This window comes from Lepidochelys olivacea (assembly GCF_965140295.1).
Source record: "Lepidochelys olivacea isolate rLepOli2 genome assembly, chromosome: 12".
NCBI lineage: Eukaryota > Metazoa > Chordata > Testudines > Cheloniidae > Lepidochelys > Lepidochelys olivacea.
In genome coordinates, this window is record NC_140422.1 from 3,520,973 (window position 1) to 3,535,030 (window position 14,058).

The 14,058-nt window shown below is 51.5% G+C and overlaps 1 protein-coding gene across 6 annotated transcripts in view; it reads right to left on the reverse strand.

Annotated features, from left to right (window-relative positions):
* The window catches only part of ST3GAL2 (ST3 beta-galactoside alpha-2,3-sialyltransferase 2), a 121,950-nt gene that overhangs the window by 38,051 nt on the left and 69,841 nt on the right, over nucleotides 1-14,058 (reverse strand). Inside the window, exon 1 of one of the 6 annotated variants that reach the window (XM_084644535.1) lies at nucleotides 35-90. The exons of the other annotated variants lie outside the window; for them this stretch is intronic. The gene's annotated coding sequence lies outside the window, so the exon portion shown is untranslated. Of the gene's footprint in view, nucleotides 1-34; nucleotides 91-14,058 lie in introns of those variants that run through there. 6 annotated transcript variants of the gene reach the window in all.

Sequence of the window (14,058 nt, forward strand, 5' to 3'; positions counted from 1 at the left end):
TAAGCCTCACAGAGCCACCACAAGCCTAACTCACCAGGGGGCAGCTGGAGCCTGGCAGCCCTCCTGGGGCTGGTGGAGCAGAGGAGAAACTAGATGAAGATCTTGGTGAGCGGCCAGGGAGAGTCCTGAAACATGCCCCCTTCTCCCAGTCCTCCCCAGGCTCCGCCTGAATGGAAGACAGCCATGTACATGGTAGGCCATGTGGGAGAAGAGGAAGGGACACCCCCACTCCGAGACCACTTTGCATGGGTCTCTTGTTCAGTTTGGCACCGGTCACAAGCGCAGGGAGGCTGGAGGTCCCTGTGTGAGTCAATCCCGGGAAATCCCCCTCTGCCCTCCCATCACAAGAGACATAGCACGGTTAGGAGCGGTTGCTTGGAGAGGCCGAGGGCTTTCACAGCAGGGGTACTGCAAGCCAAGACTGAGCTGCGTGGGGAGCTCAGCCCTAAACCAGAAGGGGGCGCTGTAAGGTCAGGACAGAGGCCTCCCGACAGCTGTCTGGGGGAGGAGCTGGTGCTAAGCAGATCACCTCCTCTGTGTAGGTAGGTGCACTGTATAGGGAGCCCCTCACTGCCTAGAGACCCTGCCCCATGCCCCGACCGCATAGGTCCCGTTGGAGCCAGCAGGTGCGACTGCCACCAGAGTTCAGGTTAGCGACGTGCCGTCCGCCTGCACAGGTAACACACTGCTTCTCTGGGCTAGCCCGTGACCACCTCCAGAGGGTCAGCGGAGTCACTGCAGCTCCTGGGAGACGCTGCTCGGGCCCAGCTGTCAGGATGGAAAGGGCAGCCCCCACACTGGCAGTCTGTCACAATAAGACCATGCTTCTTTGGAGGCTCTTTGATGCCTACCCTCCCCGGGTTTGCTGGGACACAACGTGAACCCGCTCCTCACACTCCTCTCCCTGCTCCACCTGGAGGCTGCTCGTCAGCCCCCCACTGCAACACCCGAGGCACTAGACACACTCAGAAGCAGGGCCAGACACACAGAGCCCATGGGACTCAACCCCCTCCCCCCACAGCAACCTCCAAGACGTGACCAGCGTTTCCGGTGGACCTACCCCTGCCAGGAGGAATATCCCTGCCTCTGCCCTAGGCCAAACCAGAGCAACCAATGCCACCAGCAGGCAAAGGGCTCTGGCTACAGATCATTCCAGGGAAGACGCTGCCTATGCATGGAGCGGCTCAGGACTGGCTAATGGAGGGATGAGCAAGAGTTATGGTGGCCGCGTGGCTCAGGATTGGCAATGGTGTCTAGGACCTTTCACTCCTAGGTGGCCAGTTCAAACCTGGCTCACATCAGTGGCCGCCCCACCTCAGAGCCTTTTGGGTGATCTTAGTCCAGTTTCTCCTGCATTTGAGAAGAGAGCACGCTCCTCAGAGATGCAGGAGGCCACATGCAGTAATGAGAAGAGAAGGGGGTCAGGTGCCAATCTGGGACTCTACAGAATTGACCCTCGGTCTCCACCACCACCAGCTTCCTGTGGGCAAGTGGCTTGGTCTATTCCTCAGTTCCCATCTGTCCAATGGGTACAGCAGGCCTGCCCTCCACAGGGGGGAGCCATGTGAAGATAGACACATCAACCACAGGCGATGCTCAGACACCATGGTGACAGGTAGGTACCAGAGGCAGAGGAAGGCTGGGCAAGTGGTGAAGGTATAGGTGTGTGCGAGGGGTTGGGGCATCAGGAGACCCAAGTTCTATTCCCAGCTTTGCCAGTGGACTCACTGCACCACCCTGTGCAGGCCAGTCCCCAAGTAAGCACTAGGGGTGAGTAATTCCCTCCCGCCCACTCACACGGGGGAGGGGAACATGCGAGATAATTTCTATCAGTGAAATAAATCACTGGTACAATTCATTAGTGTCTTATCAGAGCACCCAGATGCCCCAGTCATGGACCAGCATGCAGCAGTGCCAGGCGCTGTACAAGGATGCCCTTTGCCCCCAAGAAGATTCACCAATGGACCGTGCTGGAGGAGTGCAGCGCCTCTGTAGGGCTGGTCTGATGCCCCTGCCTGGGGAACTCAGCCAGTGTGTATCCAGCTTTTCAAAGCACGGTCCATATGAAATGGTTGCATTTCTGATACAAGGAAAATGTACACAGGGGTATGTTTAGAACAGGGATGGGCAAACTATGACCTGCAGGCTGGATCTGGCCTTCCAGCCATTTTAATCTGGCCCTTGAGCTCCCGCTGGGGAGTGGGGTCTGGGGCTTGCCACGCTCCAGCCAGGGAGCAGGGTCGGGGGCCGCTCCATGCGGATCCCGGAAGCAGCAGCATGGCCTGCCTCCGGCTCCCACGTGTAGGGGCAGCTAGGGGGCTCCACTCTGCATGCTGTCCCCACCCCAAGTGCCACCCCTGCAGCTCCCATTGGCCAGGAACCACAGCCAATGGGAACTGCAGGGGCGGTGCCTGCAGATGGGGCAGCATGCAGAGCCACCTGGCTGTGCCTCCACGTAGGAGCTGGAGAAGAGACATGCTGCGGGAGTCGCTTGAAGTAAGCGCTGCCTGGAGCCTGCCCTCCTGAGCCTCTCCTCGTGCCCCAACCTCCTGCCCTGATCCCCCCTCCTGCCCTCCAAACCCTTTGATCCCAGCCCTGAGCATCCTCCTACAGCCCAAACTTCTCATCCCCAGCCCACACCCCCAGCCAGAGACCTCACCCCTCCACCCCCCTGCCCCAGCTCTGATCCCCCACCCACACCCTGAACTTTTCATTTCTGGCCCCACCCCAGATCCCACACCCCCAACCCCAATTTTGTGAGTGTTCGTGGCCCGTTGTACAATTTCTATTCTCAGATGGGGGAGGGATAGCTCAGTGGTTTGAGCATTGGCTTGCTAAACCCAGGCTTGTGAGTTCAATCCTTGAGGGGGCCATTTAGGGATCTGGGGCAAAAATTGGGGATTGGTCCTGCTTTGAGCAGGGGGTTGGACTAGATGATCTTCTGAGGTCCCTTCCAACCCTGATATTCTATGATTCTATGTGGCCCTCAGGCCAAAATGTTTGCCCACCCCTGGTATAGAATTTCATTTCATGCGTTTGCCTACAGGCGGCTACTAGGGGGCCTATTTATACTTGCCTAGTCTCTTGTGGAAGCAGATCCTTCTCACCTAGAGAACTGTGGTTCCAGTCTGCGAGCAGTGGGCAGCATGGCCTTTCAGAAAAGCCTCCGCACTGCATTCAGTTCTGCTGCCCCTTGCTTTCCCTGAGACTGGATTGTGCAAGGATGCAGGAGAAGCCTTCTGCGAGGGCAGAGGCCCCGAGTGCTGTTGAAGGCAGAGGCGCACAGCACCGGCCAAGGCTTGCAGTCAATTGCTCACAAACCCAGCCAAGCAGAAGATGGACAGTCTTTCCCACTGCAGTGCCTGCCTGCCTGGCAGCAGTGCCAAGGCGAGTGGTGCCTCTCTGGATTTCTACCCTATTGCAGCTTTACAGTCTGATAGGCTGGCAGCACAGGGAATTTAAAGGCAAGTTCAGTGCATGGCTTATTGGAGACCTATGTTCAGTCATTGCAGTGAGCCAGGAGACACATCCCCCGCACTGCCAGGCCTGGATACCACCTTGGGCAGCCTCAGGCGGCAGGCCACAGCTGGTAAGATCTCGGCTATTAAAGCCTGCCTCCCATTCAGCCCATGCACTGGCAGGGCAGGCAGGGCCCTGGCATGAAGGAGTGGGCCCTGTGGACAGGCCACCCCATTGCAAGAGCCTGAAGTCCCAGTCATTGGGAGCCATGTGACTTGCTGCCAGAGACAAGGTCTGGAAAGTCCAGCTGGATCCTGGCTTCCAGGCCCAGAGCAGACAGGATAATGGGATGAAAGCAGGAACGTCCCATGCAGAATGGGAACGAGAAAAACCCAGCACTTTGCAAGACCTGCTGGTACTCTCGGTGGCACCTGCGATCACAGCTGTTGACGGGTATCAGAGGAAGGGAGTTTAAGCTCCTTTTTCAGTTTGCCATCACATGGGCAGAGCAGACACCGTGCGCTGTTAGCATCACAGATCCCTCTGCAACGTCCACCCCCTTCCCTGTTGGGGTGGGTCTTTTCTCCCTGTTTGAAAGACCCCAGAAAACACAGGAAAATCCAGCTGTAAAATCACAGCACCCGGTAGGGGGATGCAGGGCCGGGATAGGAGCTGGAACTAGTTTTAACTCTAAGTTAACTAGCTTAACTAGGTTAACTGATCCTCTGAGGCCCAAACGTGGCCCTGGGTGGAGCTTTGTGGAGCAGAGACACAGCACGAGCTTTTGGTCCCAAGGATGCAGTGAACAGCCCACTGCCCTTCCTGTGCCTCAAATGCTAGCTCAACTTTCCTTCCCTGCCCCTAGCAGCACTCCAGAGCCCGCTGGGAGTCCAGGGAAAGATTTGGGAGCAGATTGAAATGAGAGGGAGAGAATACAGGGCCTAAGGATTTCTGCGTGCAGGGGTTGGGAACAAGGAGCACGCCTGCCGGGAGAGGTCGAGTCCCCTGTGCTCACCACAGTGAGTCCATGTGAACAGCATTGCCGCAGGCCAGGTCCAGACTGAAATGAGGCCGGGAGGGAGGGAGCAGAGCCCAGGTCAGAAGAGCTCACCTCCTATGCACAGAGCTGCAGTCCTGGTAGACACTTCTAGGGCCCATCTAGCACCAGGCAGCTCAGAAAGGGGTAGAGCAAGGCTATCCCCACAGCCTCCGTTGGTTCCACTGGCTCATGGATGTCTTGGGCACGCTCCCTTGACAGTATCCCTGCCTCATCTCACGCATTGCCAGCTCCCAGGCACACCGGTTTGCCACACCCCACCACAAGACTCCCTTGGGGCAACTCCCTTTGTACACAGGATGGAGAGAAGTTTCCTCTAAGTTTCTGCACTAGCTGTTCCCGACTCCAGGCCCTTCAGGGATGTGTGTCTGGCAATCCAGGCTCCTGCTCCGAGGCCCTGAACTGGGCTTGGGGCACCACGGCTGCCCGTTGTACTTAGGCATGACACAAGACTGGCCTTTGAAATAGGCTATGCCCCATGGCAGGTAAGATGCACAGGCTACTACCAGCAAGGGCTTTGGCTTATGAACTGGTAGAGTTGCCAAATGGGGGAACTCCTGATCTCCATGGGGATATTGTCCATCCCTGTACTATTTCCTCCACACAAGGGCTCCTGCTGGGAGAGACTGGGATGGGGATAGCTCAGAGCTACTTTAAGCACAAAGCAAAAAGTATTTCCTGGACCCATCAAATGCAGAGTGGGTTCCCTAAGCTCTTTGGAAAGGAAGTCAAAGGTCACATGGAAATTCTAGCTTCAACCGCAAGCCAGAAGGTGCTTGGAGCAGAGACAAGGGCATCATTCAAGGTGTTGATTCACATGTTACTGAAATCACATCCCTGCACCAGTGACAGGCACCTTCCAAGACAGAGTTTTGCGAGTGGGCCTCGCACCCAAGCGGGACACAGACATGTGCATCTCTTCTGCAGAATGGGATAGGAACCAGGCACCCGTAAGGAGATCAGGGACCAGCTATTAATGAGGTACAACATGATTATATGACTAAGCCACAGAGAATGGGGGAGGCAAGCTAAATTAACCCTGCCAGGAACAGTGCCTGTTGGCTGCCATCGTGGGGCTGCCTCTGGTACCAGAGGGAAGGCGTAATAGCCTGGGGCCAAGGGTAATCTGAGATTGCAGGACAGCTGGAGTAAAGGAATAGTGTGACTAGGAGAAGGAAGCCGGGGGCCACAGTTTGTGATTAAAATGCTTTCAGACTAGTGTTTTTCCAGAGACTGTCTGGGAAGCAGCCCTGAGGAGTCTCTCTCCTCTGCCACCTAGCTTAGCGGTGTCAAGATCTTCATCAAGTTCCGCTGCTTGGCCAGATTTACAAAGATGACAGAAGTCCCGTGTATAAACTTGGAGTCTGCATACTGGCCCAGCTGTGATTGGGCCATTCCCATATGCAAATCCCCATAGCATAGGTGCAAGTTGACAAATTTAATAAGTGCTTATATACAAATGCTAGAAGTCTAAATACTAAGATGGGTGAATGTGAGTGCCTGGTATTAAATGAGAACATTGATCTAATAGGCATCACAGAAACTTGGAGGAATGAGGACAATCAATGGGACATGTACAGAGTACAATATATATATAGGAATGACAGAATAGGTTGCGCTGGTGGGGGAGTGGGTTTATATGTGAAAGAAAGTGTAGAGTCAATGTAGTAAAAATCTCAAATGAATCAAACTGTACTATAGAATCTCTCTGGATAGAAATTCCAGGCTAGAATAATAAGAGTATAGCAGTAGGGATATACAGCAACCACCTGACCAGGATGGTGAGGGTGACTGTGAAATGCTCAGGAAGATTAGAGAGGCTATAAAAATAGAAAACTCAATAATAATGGGGGATTTCAACTATTCCAGTATTGACTGGGTACATGTCACCTCAGGAGAGGATGCAGAAATAAAGTTTCTAGACACCACTAATGATTGCCTCTTGGAGCAGCTGGTCCTGGAACCCACAAGGGGAGAGGCAATTCTTAATTTAGTCCTGAGTGCAGCACAGGCTCTGGTCCAAGAGGTGAATATAGCTGAACTGCTCAGCAATAGCGACCAGAATATAATTATATTTAACACCTTTGTGAAGGGGGGGGGAAATACCAAAGAAGCCCACCACAGTAGCACTGAACTTCAGAAATGGAACTACACAAAAATGAGGAAGCTAGTTAAATGGAAATTAAAGGGAACAATCACAAGAATGAAATGTCTGCAAGCTTCATGGAAATATTAAAAACACCAAAATAGAGGCTCAAATTAAATGTATACCCCAAATTAAAAAGAACAGTAAGAGGACCAAAAGAAGCGATTAGAGGCAAAAAGGCATCTTTAAAAATTGGGAGTCAAATCCTACAGAGGAAAACAGAAATGAGCATAAACTTTGGCAAGTGAAGTATAAAAGCGTAATTAGGCAGGCCAAAAAAGAATCTGAAAAGCAGCTACCAAAAGACTCAAAAACTAACAGCAAAAAAAAAAAAAGTTTTAAGTACCTAAGAAGCAGGAAGCTGCTAAACAACCAGTGGGGACACTGGATGGTAGAGGAGCACTCGAGGAAGACAAGGCCACTGCGAAGAAACTAAATTAATTCTTTGCATCAGTCTGCACTGCAGTGGATGTGAGGGAGAGTCCCACACCTGAGACAATCTTTTTAGGTGACCAAATCTGAGGAACTGTCCCACATTGAGGTGTCAATAGAGGTGGTTTTGGAACAAATTGATAAATTAAATAGTAATAAGTGTAAGTAAAATTACCCAATATAGTTAAGTCCAAAGCAGACTTCTGTTCATTCCTTCTGAAGCAGCTGGCACCAGCCACTGTGGGAAGACAGAATACTGGGCTAGATGGACCATTGGTCTGACCCACTACGGCCATTGTTATGTTCTTCACTCCTACGCATCCCCGTGCTGAGTGTTTATTGAGGAAATTCTGATCTATTTCCTGTTCCAGCGCTCAGGACTTAGCTGAACCCCTGCTGCTGTGTGTTTGGCTGCTTGTCTGAGATAGGCTGAGTGTCCCACTTAAAATGTTATCCTACGGTGAGTCACCACAGATAAAGAGCTCTGCTGAGAGCACAACCAGAGCCTGTCCCCTGATGCGCAGCCGAGGCACAGATGGGGTTGGAATTCCATGGACCACATCCAGGATGGGTTCCAGATACAATGTGCCAATCAACTGCACTACGAGCTTGGAGGCTAACTAGTTCCCTAGAGTTAGAGCTGGGCCAGCATAACCTTCCTCCACGCTGCACCTCTCACCCCCTACCAGCAATAGGCCACAGCCCTCCCTAGAAGGATCCGCCAGTTTCCACAGCAATCTTGTGCCCTCTGAGTGCAGGACAACAGCAAGGAGGTCCCAAGGGTGGCATTGCTGCAAGTCCCTGCATCAAGACCCCACTTCCACAAAATCTTAAGCCACCTAGGAGCCAGACAGCCACAGCTTTCCTCTGGGTCAAGCTGGGCTGAATTCAGACTGGTCACTGAGAGGTCAGAGGCACCGTATCCCCATTACCCATCCCCTCAGAAGAGGCAATGTGACAGCAATTGAAAATACCAATGCAAGTGGCTTATTCATTGTGCTCACCTAGCCTGACCTCCAGCATCACAGGCCAGAGACCTGCCTCACAATCATTCCTAGAGTAGATCTTTTAGAAAAGCATCAAAGCTTGATATAGATATTGTCAGTGATGGAGAATGTCCCTTGGCAAATTGTTCCAATGGTTAATTGCTCTTGCTATTAAAAAATTACACCTTATTTCCAGTCTGAATTTGTCTAGCTTCAACTTCCACCTTTTGGATTGTGTTAGACCTTCTTCTGCTAGACTGAAGAGCCCATTATTAAATATTTTCTCCCCATGTAGATACTTGTAGATTATAATCAAGTCATCCCTTAATCTCTCTGTTAAACTAAGCAGACTCAGGGAGCTCAATCTATCATAGAAGGCAAGTTTTCCAATCCTTTAATCGTTCTCATGGCTCTTCTCTGACCCCTCTCCAATTTATCAACATCCTTCTTGAATTGTGGACAGCAGAACTGGACACAGTGTTCCAGCAGAAGTTGCACCAGTGCCAAATACAAAGGTAAAATAATTTCTGTACTCTTACTCAGGATTCCCCTGTTTATACATCCCAGGATCGCATTAGCCTCTTTGGCCACAGTGTCACACTAGGAGCTCATGTTCAGCTGATTTTCCACCACAACCCCCAAATCTTTTTCAGAGTCCCTGCCTCCCAGGATAGAATTGCTCATGGTGTAAAAGCATGACCTACAGTCTTTGTTCCTACATGTACACATTCATAATTTAGTCATAACAACATGCATGGTGTTTGCTTGCACCCAGTTTACCAAACGATCCAAATCTCTCTGAATCAGTGACCTGTCCTCGTCTTTATTTACCACCAATTTTTGTGTCATCTGCAAACTTTATCAGTACTGATTTTATGTTTTCCACCAGTGCATTAATAAAAATATTAACTAGCCCACTGGAAACACACCCACTCAAAGATTCCCCATTTACAGTTACATTGTGAGACCTATCAGTTAACCAGTTTTTAATCCACATAATGTGTCATGTTTATTTTATATCATCCTAGTTGTTTTTTTTAAATAAAAATGTTGTGCAGTACCAAGTCTAATACCTAACAGAAGTCATAGAATCATAGAATATCAGGGTTGGAAGGGACCCCAGAAGGTCATCTAGTCCAACCCCCTGCTCAAAGCAGAACCAATTCCCAGTTAAATCATCCCAGCCAGGGCTTTGTCAAGCCTGACCTTAAAAACCTCTAAGGAAGGAGATTCTACCACCTCCCTAGGTAACGCATTCCAGTGTTTCACCACCCTCTTAGTGAAAAAGTTTTTCCTAATATCCAACCTAAACCTCCCCCACTGCAACTTGAGACCATTACTCCTCGTTCTGTCATCTGCTACCATTGAGAACAGTCTAGAGCCATCCTCTTTGGAACCCCCTTTCAGGTAGTTGAAAGCAGCTATCAAATCCCCCCTCATTCTTCTCTTCTGCAGGCTAAACAATCCCAGCTCCCTCAGCCTCTCCTCATAACTCATGTGTTCCAGACCCCTAATCATTTTTGTTGCCCTTCGCTGGACTCTCTCCAATTTATCCACATCCTTCTTGTAGTGTGGGGCCCAAAACTGGACACAGTACTCCAGATGAGGCCTCACCAATGTCGAATAGAGGGGAACGATCACGTCCCTCGATCTGCTCGCTATGCCCCTACTTATACATCCCAAAATGCCATTTGCCTTCTTGGCAACAAGGGCACACTGCTGACTCATATCCAGCTTCTCGTCCACTGTCACCCCTAGGTCCTTCTCCGCAGAACTGCTGCCTAGCCATTTGGTCCCTAGTCTGTAGCTGTGCATTGGGTTCTTCCGTCCTAAGTGCAGGACCCTGCACTTATCCTTATTGAACCTCATCAGATTTCTTTTGGCCCAATCCTCCAATTTGTCTAGGTCTTTCTGTATCCTATCCCTCCCCTCCAGCGTATCTACCACTCCTCCCAGTTTAGTATCATCCGCAAATTTGCTGAGAGTGCAATCCACACCATCCTCCAGATCATTTATGAAGATATTGAACAAAAGCGGCCGGAGGACCGACCCTTGGGGTACTCCACTTGATACCGGCTGCCAACTAGATATGGAGCCATTGATCACTACCCGTTGAGCCCGACAATCTAGCCAGCTTTCTACCCACCTTGTAGTGCATTCATCCAGCCCATACTTCCTTAACTTGCTGACAAGAATACTGTGGGAGACCGTGTCAAAAGCTTTGCTAAAGTCAAGAAACAATACATCCACTGCTTTCCCTTCATCCACAGAACCAGTAATCTCATCATAAAAGGCGATTAGATTAGTCAGGCATGACCTTCCCTTGGTGAATCCATGCTGGCTGTTCCTGATCACTTTCCTCTCATGCAAGTGCTTCAGGATTGATTCTTTGAGGACCTGCTCCATGATTTTTCCAGGGACTGAAGTGAGGCTGACTGGCCTATAGTTCCCAGGATCCTCCTTCTTCCCTTTTTTAAAGATTGGCACTACATTAGCCTTTTTCCAGTCATCCGGGACTTCCCCGGTTCGCCATGAGTTTTCAAAGATAATGGCCAATGGCTCTGCAATCACAGCCGCCAATTCCTTCAGCACTCTCGGATGCAACTCGTCCGGCCCCATGGACTTGTGCACGTCCAGCTTTTCTAAATAGTCCCTAACCACCTCTATCTCCACAGAGGGCTGGCCATCTCTTCCCCATTTTGTGATGCCCAGCGCAGCAGTCTGGGAGCTGACCTTGTTAGTAAAAACAGAGGCAAAAAAAGCATTGAGTACATCAGCTTTTTCCACATCCTCTGTCACTAGGTTGCCTCCCTCATTCAGTAAGGGGCCCACACATTCCTTGGCTTTCTTCTGGTTGTCAACATACCTGAAGAAACCCTTCTTGTTACTCTTGACATCTCTGGCTAGCTGCAGCTCCAGGTGCGATTTGGCCCTCCTGATAACATTCCTACATGCCCAAGCAATATTTTTATACTCTTCCCTGGTCATATGTCCAACCTTCCACTTCTTGTAAGCTTCTTTTTTATGTTTAAGATCCGTTAGGATTTCACCATTAAGCCAAGCTGGTCGCCTGCCATATTTACTATTCTTTCGACTCATTGGGATGGTTTGTCCCTGTAACCTCAACAGGGATTCCTTGAAATACAGCCAGCTCTTCTGGACTCCTTTCCCCTTCAAGTTAGTCCCCCAGGGGATCCAGGCCATCCGTTCCCTGAGGGAGTCGAAGTCTGCTTTCCTGAAGTCCAGGGTCCGTACCCTGCTGCTTACCTTTCTTCCCTGCGTCAGGATCCTGAACTCAACCAACTCATGGTCACTGCCTCCCAGATTCCCATCCACTTTTGCTTCCCCCACTAATTCTACCCAGTTTGTGAGCAGCAGGTCAAGAAAAGCGCTCCCCCTAGTTGGCTCCTCTAGCACTTGCGCCAGGAAATTGTCCCCTACGCTTTCCAAAAACTTCCTGGATTGTCTATGCACCGCTGTATTGCTCTCCCAGCAGATATCAGGAAAATTAAAGTCACCCATGAGAATCAGGGCATGCGATCTAGTAGCTTCCGTGAGCTGCCGGAAGAAAGCCTCATCTACCTCATCCCCCTGGTCATCTATCTGCCGCCCTGACCAGGAAAACCGAGAAGTCTGCTGCTTGCCAGGGGCTAAGATTCGCGATGTGACGGAGAGACTGCCGAGACTCATCAAGCCCTCGGATCGCTACCCCTTCCTGCTTCTCCACGTGGGCACCAATGATACTGCCAAGAATGACCTTGAGCGGATCACTGCGGACTATGTGGCTCTAGGAAGAAGGATAAAGGAGTTGGAGGCACAAGTGGTGTTCTGAGTCTGAGTATAGTATGTCAGCACGACTACCTTTATCAACCAAACTTGTAATCTCATCCAAAAACAAAACAAAAAAAAGATATCAAGTTAGTTTTACAGGATCTGTCGTCCATAAACCCTGGCTGATTTGCATTAGTTATGTTACCCTCCTTTGATTCTTTATTAAATTGAGTCCCGTACCAGCCTCTCCACTATCTTACTTGGGATCCATGTCAGTTTTCTACAATTCCTAACATCTGATTTATAATTCATTACTATTAATTTCGGGAAAGTCACCATAGTACCATAACGGAAAGGATAATTGCAGCTATGAGCCCAGTCTTGCAGCCCTGGCTCATACAAGGAGCCCAATCTAAGCCAGTAGCACAAGAGGGTTTGCCAGGCTAGCCTTGGACTCTGATATTTCTCCACACTGAAAGCTACATATTCATGAGCGGTCTCTCACATCCAGTCACTTTAGCTGGTCTCCCCCAAGGACCTGGTTTTTCTTTTGACTTGGCTACACAAGCCAACAGGAGCTCCACGCCAGCGATGCCAGCCTGGCATGGAGCGAGAGGCGGAGGTGGCTTGCAAAGGGAAAGGAAAAGAGAAGCCATGCTGCAGATGTAGTCGCTTCTGACCTGGAGGCAGATGAGGTGTGTATGAACCAGGCAGGCCATGGCGTATTCTGCAGCAGGTCAGCACGCAGCAGGCAAGTGCCGCGCCAGGCAGTGGTTGTGTGGCACATGGGATGCAGCCTTCACAACATTTCCTGGCAACATTTCCTGGGATCCATCATTTCTCTCAGGGAATAAACACCTCATTACCCTAACAAAGCTCCACCTCAGATCAAAGCAACCAAACACAGCTTCCCTGGGCAGGAGGAAACCTGCATGGGGGCATGTGTTTAAACATGGAGCCTGTGAACTGGAGCCAAAACGAATCAAAGTGGGGAGAAGGGGGAGCTAATTCAGACTGAATCCCTCCCGGCAGCCCCAGCCACCTCACTCACCCCCTCAGCTGTCTCCTCTATCCAGCCAGCTGACCACCTGCTTACTCCTGCAAGCCCCCACCCCTTCCACTACCTGCAACAGAAAACCAGCATCAGTGCTGGCTGCCAGCAGGTGTGGTGCACAGTGCATGTTGTTCTCTCAAGGCCTAACCCAATGGCTCTGAACTCGGCCACCATGCAGGGCGGAGACCATATCCCCTCCCACCAGAACAGAGCCCCTGTCCCACACCCCTCCCTCCCTGGCTCTGAACTCTGCCACCATACAGGGCGGAGACCATATCCCCTCCCACCAGAACAGAGCCCCCTGTCCCACACCCCTCCCTCCCTGGCTCTCTGCTTCATTTCACAGGCCACACTGCGCTCACACCATAACTGAGAGCCACTGAGCTAACTGGGCTCAGAGTCATTTCAGAGGCAGACTGTCCCCCCTCAGTTCTGCCATCAGCGATGAGGCTTTGTCTGCCAGTCCCCAGAGCTGGGCTTCTGGGGGCAGGAGGAGAGGCACTGCCTGGCTATGAAATGTGCATCTGTCAGGGCCCAGGCCTCACCCCCGGCTGCTCTTGCAGCAGATCTCTGGTCTGGCTTCTCCATGGGATGGGCACTGTACCCACAGCAGAGTTCATCCTTCCCTGTGCAGTGACCAAGTAAGTGACTGTGTGTGCAGAACGTAGCCCGTCCCCACCCCTTTGAGGGCAGGACCCTTGCTCTTCCTCCGTGGTCTGCATATCACTTCACCAGCCAACCCCCAGCCCTATCTTAGGGGCTGGAATAATAGCTGTGGCCCCTCCAAACAGGGCTCCCGACCCAGGGGGGCCCAAAAACAGATCCCAAAGCCCTGCCACCTACAGCACCCCTCTGCGCACCAGCCTCCCCAGAGCTGGCATGGAGGAGCTCTGCTCCTCATGGCCGCCCTGCCCACACCCCTCTGCGCAGGGCTGGAGCAGCACGGAGAGCCTTGGGATGGGTGAGCACTGCACCAGGAGCATGACTTCCTGAAGAGGAGGCAACCTCTGTGATTCCCCGTCAGACGCGGGGCCGCTCTCTTTACGGGGGTCCCTGGCAAGTTGCCCCAAGAACTCCCTTCTAGCTCTCCAGCACAAGGTGAGAGGAGAGAGAGTCACCTCGGAAACCAGCACGACCCGGGCTGCAGACGTTG